Genomic DNA, 11,463 nt, shown 5'->3' with positions numbered 1-11,463 from the left:
AAAAACATATAGAAGATTTAGTGCAAACCACTGAATTCCATAATGATTTGCCTTGAGGACCAGCCCATGATGTTTGTAACGTTTTGCTGAATCAGATATTTTTTCAGGCACAGACTGAAAAATCCTTTTTGTGTGCGATGTTTGTTTGTGCCTGAAGAAGATCAGATTGGTCGAAACATTTAAGAGACACTGACGAAGCGGAGAACAGTTTACAGATTCCACTTTTTGTCATGATACCACTCGTTCTGTTTCCTACATAGTAATCACAGATATAAAGCAGGATTTTAAGTGTTGACTCAGCAAATCTCAAGGTCCATTTACGCGCTAGTTGTGGAGCTTTCGATCGCCTCACACGGTCTTTATCATCAGCAGAGTGACTCTTTGATAATGTCTTGTTCTCTGTTGATTCCAAGCTCTAAACTTAGAATATGGCACTTTTGAAAGGAGAAATAAGACAATCTTTCTCTTATAAATTAAAGGGTTAATTATTTAAAAAATAAACACTCTTGCTAACTTTCACACACTAAGTAGTTTTCCTGCTACAGCCTTTCTCGGTAGTGTTTGGTGGCTAAAGTCTTACATAAAGGTTACTATGTAACTGTCATTACTGCGTCAGTGCGCCGCTATAGAAGGATTTAGTATTTATAGTCTCACTTTAAGCCATCGCACATGAGACATGCTCAGAATCTACATCTCCAAGTCAGCTGTGCTCAACTCAATCTGCTGATAAAGACTGTTTGGTTCGGTAGAAATCTCCAGTACAAGGGGAACAGTTCCGAGGACTGTAAATGTTAAAGTGACTCAATGTTATATCTGATAACTCAGACATTCATTTTACCCACTAGAGGGAACCAGTGACAGTGACTGTTAATATTAACAGTGAAAGGAGCAATTTGCTGCCTGTTTCTCTTCCTCTATCTGATCTCATAAAGCTCAAATACATGGGTTAGTAGTGACTTGGTGTTGTGTTCGATTCAACTCTTTCTTTTCGTCAGCACAGGGAAATTCTTTCACCAATGCAATATAAAGCTACAATATGGTCTTCTTTATCCACGGCTGATGCAGAGATCCTAATTCAGGCCTTTGCATCATCCAGCCTGGATTATTGTAGCGTTTTGCTGTCGGGCCAAAGGGCCATTTCCTATCATACACCTTTCCTCTGGAACAATCTTCTCATGGACATCAGTGTGATTCCGTTCAGGCCTTTCAATTAGTTGCTTATTCTCTACTTATCTGGCTGGTGGGTCGTCTCAGTCTCGATGTATAATTTAAGCCTAGTAGTCCTGCAGACTAAAAGTACATTATCTTTCTGAAAGTGCTTCTCAATAACCCTCTTGTTTCCTTGCGTACCTGCGACGTCTCTTTCTCACCTGGCTGCCGGTGCCTCGTTCTACATGTCGAATCTCTCTCCCTCTGTGTGTTTGTTTCATTCTCACGTCTGCATGACGGATGTGCTTGAGATTTGCTTATGTGTGTTTGTGTAGCCTGTCTTCTTTCCAGGTTACATGGTTGAGAGGAGGCCGTGTAGGTCAGGCTGTAGCTGTGTGGAGACAACCTGGATGCTGCTCGACATCCTCCTGGATCTATCTTTTTAATATACAGTATGTTCACATTCTGTGTATCACTTTGTCCCAAGGATTGTCTGTATTGTAATTTTATTATGTTGTTTTTTTCTGTACACACAGTGTCCCTCCTCAGTTGCTCTTCCTGAGGTTTCTTCCATTTCCCCCACGTTCTAGGGGTTTTGGTTTGGGGAGTTTTTCCTTATCCGAAGCGACGGTCAAAGGACTTTTTAGTTTCTACAATTTTAAACGTGTCTCGAACAGCAACAGTTACAAAACTGTTGCCGTTCGACACACGATGGAGCCTCATGCAGTGATGTAACAGCCAAATACCAGAAGAGGGCATCATGTGAGACAAGTTACAACTTCTGTTTAGCCCGCAGGGCAGCTGTTCATCTTCCATGAGAGACTTAACACACAAACAGTCAATACCCACGTAAAAGTCTTATGTTAATTTACAAGATTTATTATTGTTACCCATTACAATAAAATCATCAGTTTGGCTAATGACATTATTTATTTAGAAGAATGGCACAAATGCTTACCTTTTATTTACTTTCTATTTTGAAGCTGAACTGCAAGGATAAAATTAGGGAATGCGTTTAAAAAAGAAGTCAAGAAAAAGAAGCATATTTCTCCCAATGAGCCGCCGTAATATTCTGTTATACAACATTTTCCCTGCAGCATATGGGCCTCAGTTTGAAATCTCAGTGTGAATGTGATGTGTTATTGTACTGGGATGTGACATACCAGCCGTTGCCCCGTACAGGCCCCATGGTGCAGATGGTCCGACCCTCAGTGAAACCTGCACAGTCCCCATGAGGTTACTCGAGTTCAGCCACTGATGCTGCTGCTGCAGCGCTTTGTCTCATGGCAGTGATAGCATGTGGCCAGATTTTAGGCTGCTTCATTTCGATTTATATCTGATTAAAGTATTTTCATAACCTACTCCTAATTGCATATGATGATTCTAAAATACAAAAATTTGAGTTTGGCACCTCAAACTACAAAATTCCGGCTTTTTTTTCCCGGTTAAACTTTATCCAGATTTTTCAAGCTATTCCAAGTGAAGGGATCATGTGTCTGTGAGTTTTAGGAGTCTTTGGGAAATCTTGACTCTCCTGTAAAGCAAGCCTCATTACATCATACATGGGGACGAGCTCTCGGGGCCGGCCCCTTCACCGAGCCCCTGCCTTACCTCACCGCTCATTGGCCACCTGTTGTGAGGCTGTGGCATCTGATTGGATGAAAACGAGGGCAAGTCTGCACAAGACCTACTGACAGACTGACATGGAAAGAGGAAGGGAGGCCAGCCTTACATGGAGACAAAGGGATTATGAGGGATGGCAACGTTTTGTACAACAGCACATTATATAAATATACACATTACATTAAGTCTGTGTGTGTAAGGAAGATGGGTGGTCTTTATATATACTTTACCTTAAACTTACCATATGTCATATTAAACCATATTCTGTTTCTTTTTACCAAATCTTCCAATGAAGTTATACCCTGTCTTTTAAATCCAGTCAAAGCAACATGCTTCAACGGGCTTTTCAGGTTGTCAATGGTTATTTTGTACCCGTCTGTACATTATTTGTTCTGATAATGAGTGCCTCTTCTTAGGCTTCGGGTTTACTGAGTACATCTGGTGTAACAGTTACGTAACAGTCCTCTTTGAAAGAAAACACAGAGAAGGGGGAAGTCCAGCTCACTTAGCTGGCATCTAAAGCTCAGCCTCGATACTTCCCTTTTCTCTCAGTCACCATTAACAACTCGCCCACCAGAATCTTAAACATACCAGAATAAACGTTTTAATCTGTCTGAATTGTCCTTTGGACGTTTGGGGAATGTTTTAGTGCCTGAGACAGATCAAACTAGCTTTCATCCCGTGAGACTACACAGGGCTCTTTTGTTAATATCAACAGGGTTTAGATGAATGTGCTCACTCTCTCTCTCTCCACAGCCAGTTACGTCTGTTGAATGTCTGTCCACCACACATTGACAAATCATACAAGCTGCAGCACTGCTTTGAAATAACTCTCTCATAGGATGTTAAATGTGCTTTGTTCGTGTTGATATCAAGAGATCGAATGGCGTTTAATCCGCTGCTATCTCTGGCTGAATCAGCTCTAAATATAAGCCAGGCGCGGAAACTAACACTGTCATGTATCGGCCCTCACTATGTCACAAGAAGCTTGACCTTGTCCAGATGTCGGAATTAGTTTTGGTATTTGTCCAAACATTTCAGCCAGCCTGAGAAATCCAGTCACCCAGACACAGTAATGAAATCTGATTGAAATCATTTGCACTTTGAGTTTACAGCCACATAAAGGTTAAGCAAACTAGATTATAACTATATTAAAAGTGCACGTGCAGATATCATAAAAAAAAGATTCAAATGTGTTAAAATATTGTATAATTTGAATGTGAAATAAACTGCTGTTGGAGTTGAAGCACTGAAAGGAGCTGAAGGGTCAGTTGAAGTGTAAGAGACGAAAGCAGACTGAAACCTCAGTTGCCATAAAAACACTGAAAGCAGTTGAATGTCAGTTGCATGATACATATTGTATGGGAGCTGCAGTTTAATTTGAAGTACTTACAGGAGTTGTATTGTTAGTTGAAGAGCAGTAAAAAAAAGTTTGAATTGTGATTTAATGTTGAATGTTAGAGCTGAAAGCAGTTGAACTGCAATGGCTAAAAGCATGTTCATTTTTAATTTAAGTGCTGTCGGAAGTTGTGGTGCCAGTTTGTCAATAAGCACTCACACGATGAAGAGTCAGATGAGGAGAAACAAAGTTGTGTCTCAAAAAAACAATGAAAGCTAGTTTGATCTCAATTGAAATGTTTAAGTGAAAGGAGTTGAATTCAGAAGTGCTATCGCTGAAGGCATGTTCATTTCCATTTTAAGAGCTGTAGGAAGTTGAGTTTGTGTTTAAGCACTGAGAGACTTAGCAGTTAAAGAGGATGAGCTGAAAGCAGTTAAAGTGTCACTGTTGCTGACAACAGGAGCAAAATTTTAGTTGACGTTCAACACTGAAAGCAGTTGAATCATCAGTTGAAGTGTAGCTGTTGCCTTTGTATGCAGCCAACATTTCAGCCAGCCTGTATACGCCTTTAAAACTCGCCCAGACATGACATCTGGTTAAAATGGAGAAACTCTTCACTTTGCATTTTCTTGCTACTTGAAGGCGAGTAAATTCATTAAATACAACAGGAGGCCACTTCTCTGTTCTTTGTCTCACAAAACATTTGGCTTCATGTCGATTTCTCACCAACGACAAATGACAACAAAAGACCTTGATAACCCCAAAATCCTCTCGCTGAAAGGTAAAGTTTTAGTTGTAAACAAACACTCTGACGTTTGAAATTTGATCACTGTAATTTCTGTGGATTGCAGCGATTTCTAATAGCTCCCACTAACAACAGAGGGCTGCTTTGTTATTGAACGCACTCACACACAGCCATTGTCTAGGCCTCTTGTCTTGAAGAATGGATTAAATGCAGCGACCAACCAGAGATGGACACTGGCACTGACCTGGAGAGACCTCATGTCTTTACCTGTATGTGGATCAGACCCGGAGGACTTCAGTTGCAAGGGATGACGCTGATGGTTATCACCTACCTGATAATTACAGTTAACTGAGGACCCGAGGAACAGAGCGCCATCACTGTATAAACATACGAGGGCCAGTGGTGGAAAGTAGTTTTAGATTTTATTCTATTTCATACTTCAACTTCAGTATATTTAGGAGTAAATATTCACTTTTTTCCCCAATATTCATCTGACAGCTATACATAACATTTTCCAGAATACATTTTTCCATACAAAACATTTTAACAACTTCTAAAATGTGATGCATTATTATAAATCACACTTAACCAACACAACACTCTGAACGGGGCAATTCTGTTGAATGAATACTTTTACTTTTACATTTTGCTGATAATACTTCTACAGGATTTTGCATGCAAGACTTTTGCTTGTAACATTATTTTTTTTTAAAGTGGTTTTGCTATTTGTTTATCATTTTTTACCTAAATAAAAGCTCTTAGTGCGTCTTCCACTTCTGCAAACGACTCACAGAGATCATCTTTGGAAAAATATACACACAAAGAAAAAAACATATGCATGCAAAGCTCCTGACTCTATATGCGTGTGTACATTGTGTGCACGACAGAAGTTTGTATTGATCTATATTATACACATAAAGTGTGTGTGAGCAGCACACAAGGCCGGGCGCCGGACTGGATTGTTCGCTCTCAGAGACGCTCTGTGTCAGGCTGTAAGCTGCTCCAGCTCGACTCCACACCCACTCGCCTTTTAAATAACCTCATACATCCCTCCCCTCTGCACGGAGCTCGCACATACTGATCCTGGTGTGGTGCTCACCAGCGATGGCAGAGTGTCGGGTTTGCGAGTGTAATGATGTGGGTAGATGGGTTTCCTTCTGTAAAAAAGGAATCCTTTTGTAACCCAAACAACAGAGCTATCGGTCGAGGCCAGAACTTATCACACAGACCAGGAAGAAGGAGGAAGGGGGGGTGGTGCTTCTGTGTTGTAGGAGTGCAGCCTCTGCCTAAAAGAGAACATGGCGTTCTTGGCTTCACGTCTCTGTCTCCATGCTGACAAGACAACAGAGCTGAAGCCGATCTGAAGCTAAAAGACCTGACAGACAGACGGACATTTAATCTGCAATATTTTGTTCCATAATCAAAGTTTGATACAGAGGCCTTGTTTAAATGACAAAATATTCATGGAGGAATAGTTACCAAAAACATTCTGGCTGTAGAGAACACCAGTTGGTCTGCAGTAGTGGTGGAAGGAGTGTTCAGACCCTTCACTTAAGTACCAATACCACAATGTAATACTCATTTAAAAGAAAAGCTCTACATTACAAATCCTACGTAAGTAAAAGTATTACATGCGACTTGTACTTAAAGTATTCATCATGCAGATGGGCTTCTTTTTTTAATTATTGCAAAATTACCATTGAGACAACAATGGAAAATTACAAAATGTTATGTGTGTCTTTCATTCTGGATGTCTCTCTCCAGGTAGGTTTGGGGGCCCATTACATGTCTGTGTCCAGGGGCCCATTTTTCTAATAATTCGACCATGGCTGTAGATTACATAGATGTACAAGTACCAGCTATTCATTGATATAGTTTTGTATTTGAATATATAAAGGAACAGTGTGTTGGATTTAGGTGGGATTTGTTGACTTAGAATGACCCGTTTATATCTACATAAGGAGCAGGTCCTCTTCAGAGTCCATCATGTTGCGCCTCAGTGATTCTACAGTAGCCCAGAATGGACAAACCAAACATTGGCTCTAGAGAGAGCATTTGAGAGAGTTTTTTTCACTTCCTTGTATGTGGTTGATCCGGTTCTAGTTATATTGTAGGCCTACTTACTTTTAACTATATTCTTTTCAGAATAGTACTTTCTTATTATATAACATCATGCAAAGCCTGAGGAGAGACTCCGTTTTCTTCACGGATGTTTCTGCTGCTCTTGTGCTGCAAGTGAGACGTTCAACCCACAGAAATGTTAATTAAATCAGTGAGCATGCTGGTTATCATTATTTCTGCAGCACAACAAGGCAGCGTATTGTAAATCTGAGCCTTGCACAATAATGTGGGCTTCACCGTCTTTCTCATGAGATCATCTTACCCCGTGGCAACGCTGCATGCAGGCAACATACAACGATGACATTACACAACAACAAACCTGTTTTAATCACAAGCAACAGTTACCTGGGGACCAAGTTAAACGCCTACTGGAGGTCACCTTCCAGTTTACCTGGCTGAATGTACCTGAGTTCATTTACTCATACTCTACTTAAGGAAAGTATCTCAAAATTGTTCTTGAGTATTTCCGTTTAATGCTAGTTCTACTGGACAGTTTTTTAGAGGGAAATATTGTTCTATGCTGGAAACTTTATTTTTACCTTGACAATACGTGTAAATTATGAGAAACTCAAGGTCTCACACACTAGCTTATACCGGAGCTCTCGACCGTATCCAACAGCCACCAGAGCAAACTCCATAAGATATGGTCAAAAGTTTTGCATATTTAATAAAATACTGCTTACATAATTCACAAGTTAATGCACCAGTAATAATGATCCAGTGTTGCCTTTATAAACTAAACTACATTTTGCAGCTAATATCTTTGTACTTGGGTTAAATGCAGGATGCTAGTAATGGAGTATTTTTAATGCAACTTGATACTACCTCCACCCCTGCCAGTAAGTGAATTGCCTGCTGCAGTACTCCTCGAATTAACCTTTATTTCAGAATGAGCTGGAACATGTTGCCGGTGAGAGGGAAGTCTGGGTCAGCCTGCTTGGCCTGCTGCCACCGCGACCCGACCCCGAATAAGCGGAGGAAAATGGATGGGTGGATGGGTGTTCTGTCTGGTTGTGCTACAAATGTCTTCTTCATTAAATCCAAATCTTCTCACAGTTTCAAGCAAACAGTCACATATTTGTCTCTTGTGTTTGATTTCACAGTTAACTCAAAGGATTCACTGGGTATTAAAGCAAACATCACGGTGAATGCACTCCGGTGTTGACTCAGGGAGCAGTGCTGTTATCGTAGGAAAGTGCAGAATATGGCTGACCTGAGCAAACAGGGTTTAGGCGTGACTGCCAGGTATATATTGATGCTGTAAGAGCACTGCTAAAAAGGTATAAACCTTTATTTAGAATCACGTTATTGACCCTTAGACATTACCTGTATCATGTCAACTTGGCCCGCCTCACAAATAATCTCTGCTCTGTCTGGTTGTCTGAAACTTTATCTCTTGTCAGGTAGGAGCTTTACAGCTGTTGAGCAATAGACATTGCTGCTAAAATGAAGCCTGTAGACGACTGTAGACTCATGCCACTCTCTGCCAAGTCTGTGATCACGCAGCCTCATGCTGGCAGGGAAGGTGGGCCAACCACACGGAACGTCAAGAGGCCTTTCAACACCAAATGTCTCCCATGCCTCAAGAGCTGTCGGTCACATTGCACTGAACCCGAAACCCCTTTACGACACGCCAGCACTGACCCAAAATATCAGACATCTAAACTACTGTTTACGCTTAGGTTGTGTTACATTAAATGTAATATCCCACTTTCGAATATGGACTTTGAAACAGTTTTAACAGCTGCTGTGCATACTGATGAAACAGCACAATTTACTCTCAACTCTGGAGCCATTTCAAATGAGTGGTTGCAACAATTTGCTCTCCAGTTTCTCAAGATATTAACGTGACTTGGGAGACTAGAGCATGCAGGCAGTCGGAGCTGGATTACAGAATATCAATGTCATGGTTCAAGCTCTTTGAGATTTTGTTGGAGCTTGCAATGAAAAATATGATTTCAAAGCATATATTTGAGGAGATATCACTCATTTAATGTGACAAATATCTAAACAAATAAACTATCATACATAAGTAGCTTTTATATTCTTCTTAAAACCATAGTCTGATAGGAATAAAGATAGATAAGAAGATTGATGCTATTCTCATGTCTGTCCGTTAAAGAAAAGCCCATAGCCAGCAGCTGGTTAGCTTAGGTTAGCTTAACAGGGGGGGGGGGGGACACAGCTACCTCACTGTCCGAAGGGAACCTCTAAAGCGAATAAATATTGTTTGCATGAATTAAACAAAGAAGATGTAACGTTAGAGTTGCTGGTAGGTGAATTTTGTGACCATTGGGCAAAGTCAGGCTAGCCGCTACGTCTTTTTAGTGTTTATGCTAACCTAAGCTAACCAAGCTTCATATTTAACAGACAAAGATGAGAGTGGTATCTATCTCTCTCTCTCTCTTCTCATCTAACTTATGGCAACAAAGTGAATAAGCAGATTACCTAAAATGTTGAGCTTTTGCTTTAAGTTCAGGCTCAATAGTAAATCTAATTAATGTAAATCTGTAGTTTTGGTTGCTGTGTTTTTTTATCCGTTTAAAATGGTGTAATAGAAAACCCTTTTTCTATTCACATTCACTGTCTGGCCAGCTGTCACCAGTTTGGTTGACCCAGTTTATCTAAGTGGGCTGAGGCACACTGACCAGCACAGCCATTTTGATTTGCAGCCATTTGTTTGGCCCATTGTAAGTGGTTGAAAAAGACTGCAGCCTCCCACCACAGGGCTCCTGCAGCACGTTCTATGCAAACTCTTTTAAACCGCGGTGTGATTGCTGCTGTTGGTCAGAGCAGCACTAGTTTGTTTGACCATGTTTGCCCTCCACTCTTTTCCTGGATGCCCTTCATCACGCACAATCTCTTCATCACCGCTGTGCCTTTGAGGGGGGGAAAAAAAAAAACCATTGCGACCGGATTGGCTGCTTGTGGTGGAGCTGTTGCTAAGGGGAGGGTTTCACTCAGTGATGGATAGATGTGGCAGCTGGCGAGGGCCCGTTGGAGCAACATATATATCAATTTAATGTTTCATTAACACCGTACTGCATCATGTTTACTGTGACAAAGCTGAAGAAATATGTGATCAATATCATCCAAATCTAGACGAATTCATGCAGGTTTTGAAGATCATGTGCCGTCTGGTTTAATCAAGTTGATTGTGTCACCTACATCAAGTCTTATCACTTCTGCCGAGTCAATGCACTTTACAGCTTTTATAACCCTCCCAGTTCGCATCATTTGAGATGATTAGTGGACGGTAAATGTCAACAAAATTAGATTAAGTTTGGTCAATAAATCAACTGTGCCGAGGGATTTGTTAACACTTTGTAACGTGTAGAACAGCCACAATTTAATTTTGTTGTCTTTATTAAAAACAAAAAAAAACAAAAAAAAAACTCATCTGTGAAGAAACTTGTACAAAACAATTCAAAAGTACAAGAATTTGGTTTGTAGCCATTTTCTAAGATTGAAACCACAGTTAGACGAGTGTTAAAATTATTGGTGCTAAAATGCATCAAAATATTTGGGCAAAAGCCCCAAATAAATATTTGCTTTACTGCACCCTGAAGGTCAAACAAGCTGCAGGAGAGTTGTATTTTAGCACAACTGCAATAAAACAGTGAACCAAAATGTGTTTAGCTAACAAATTCGGCTTTAGAGCCACGACATCTTTAAATAGTCTCCTTTAGGTAAATCCTCAGCAAAGCACTTTAAAGCCCTTTCATTATATAAGCTGTTAACTCGCCCTACATAAGGAACAGCAAGTCAAGTAACTAGCTTACATCTTAATGCATTATTACACATTCCTGTGCAGCCTTCGGCACTGAAGAGAAATGTTTTCTAACTGAGCCGCAAGACCCCCCCCCCCCCAACATCCTTCCTGTTCGCAGTGACAAACAAAGCAAATAAAGTTTCAAATTATTTATTTCAGTTTTACCATTTCAATATAAAATTTGAAATATCCAAGGACAAACAAATGAATAATTTCATCATAATACCTTGATAAACCATTTAAGCAGTCATACAACAGGGAGCAACTGAACAGGGCATGAGGGTATAAAAAGAAAAGAAGTCAAGGCACACCATGTTACAGTAATACCAAGAGGAAAGATTTAAAAACCTCCGCAGGTTTAAGAGCCCTTCGGCTCAGCGTTAATTATATTTTTGAAAAGGAGGGACAGAATAACCAGCATTCAGTTTCTCCTACAGTCAGAAACCTTTTTATTCACAATCTGGTGACCATTTCATGTTCAAACTAGAAATGCAAGGACAAAAGGGAGGGCAAATTCCTCCATAAACCAGCGTGGCCTTATGGAACAGATTCAATAAACCTCAGCCACACAAAGCATCCACTCTGCACCGAGACAGGCAGAGGGACACGTGCGGGCGTCACTGGTTCCAGGTATGTTTTGGTCGGGAAGGTTTGAGAGACGTCGCCCTGGTCAGTTCACTGACCATTGAGATCTATCAGGAAGAGATGGGGGGG

Source organism: Anarrhichthys ocellatus, unplaced genomic scaffold, assembly GCF_004355925.1.
Source record: "Anarrhichthys ocellatus isolate YVR2014 unplaced genomic scaffold, GSC_Weel_1.0 scaffold27, whole genome shotgun sequence".
NCBI lineage: Eukaryota > Metazoa > Chordata > Actinopteri > Perciformes > Anarhichadidae > Anarrhichthys > Anarrhichthys ocellatus.
This window is presented reverse-complemented; position numbering follows the sequence as displayed.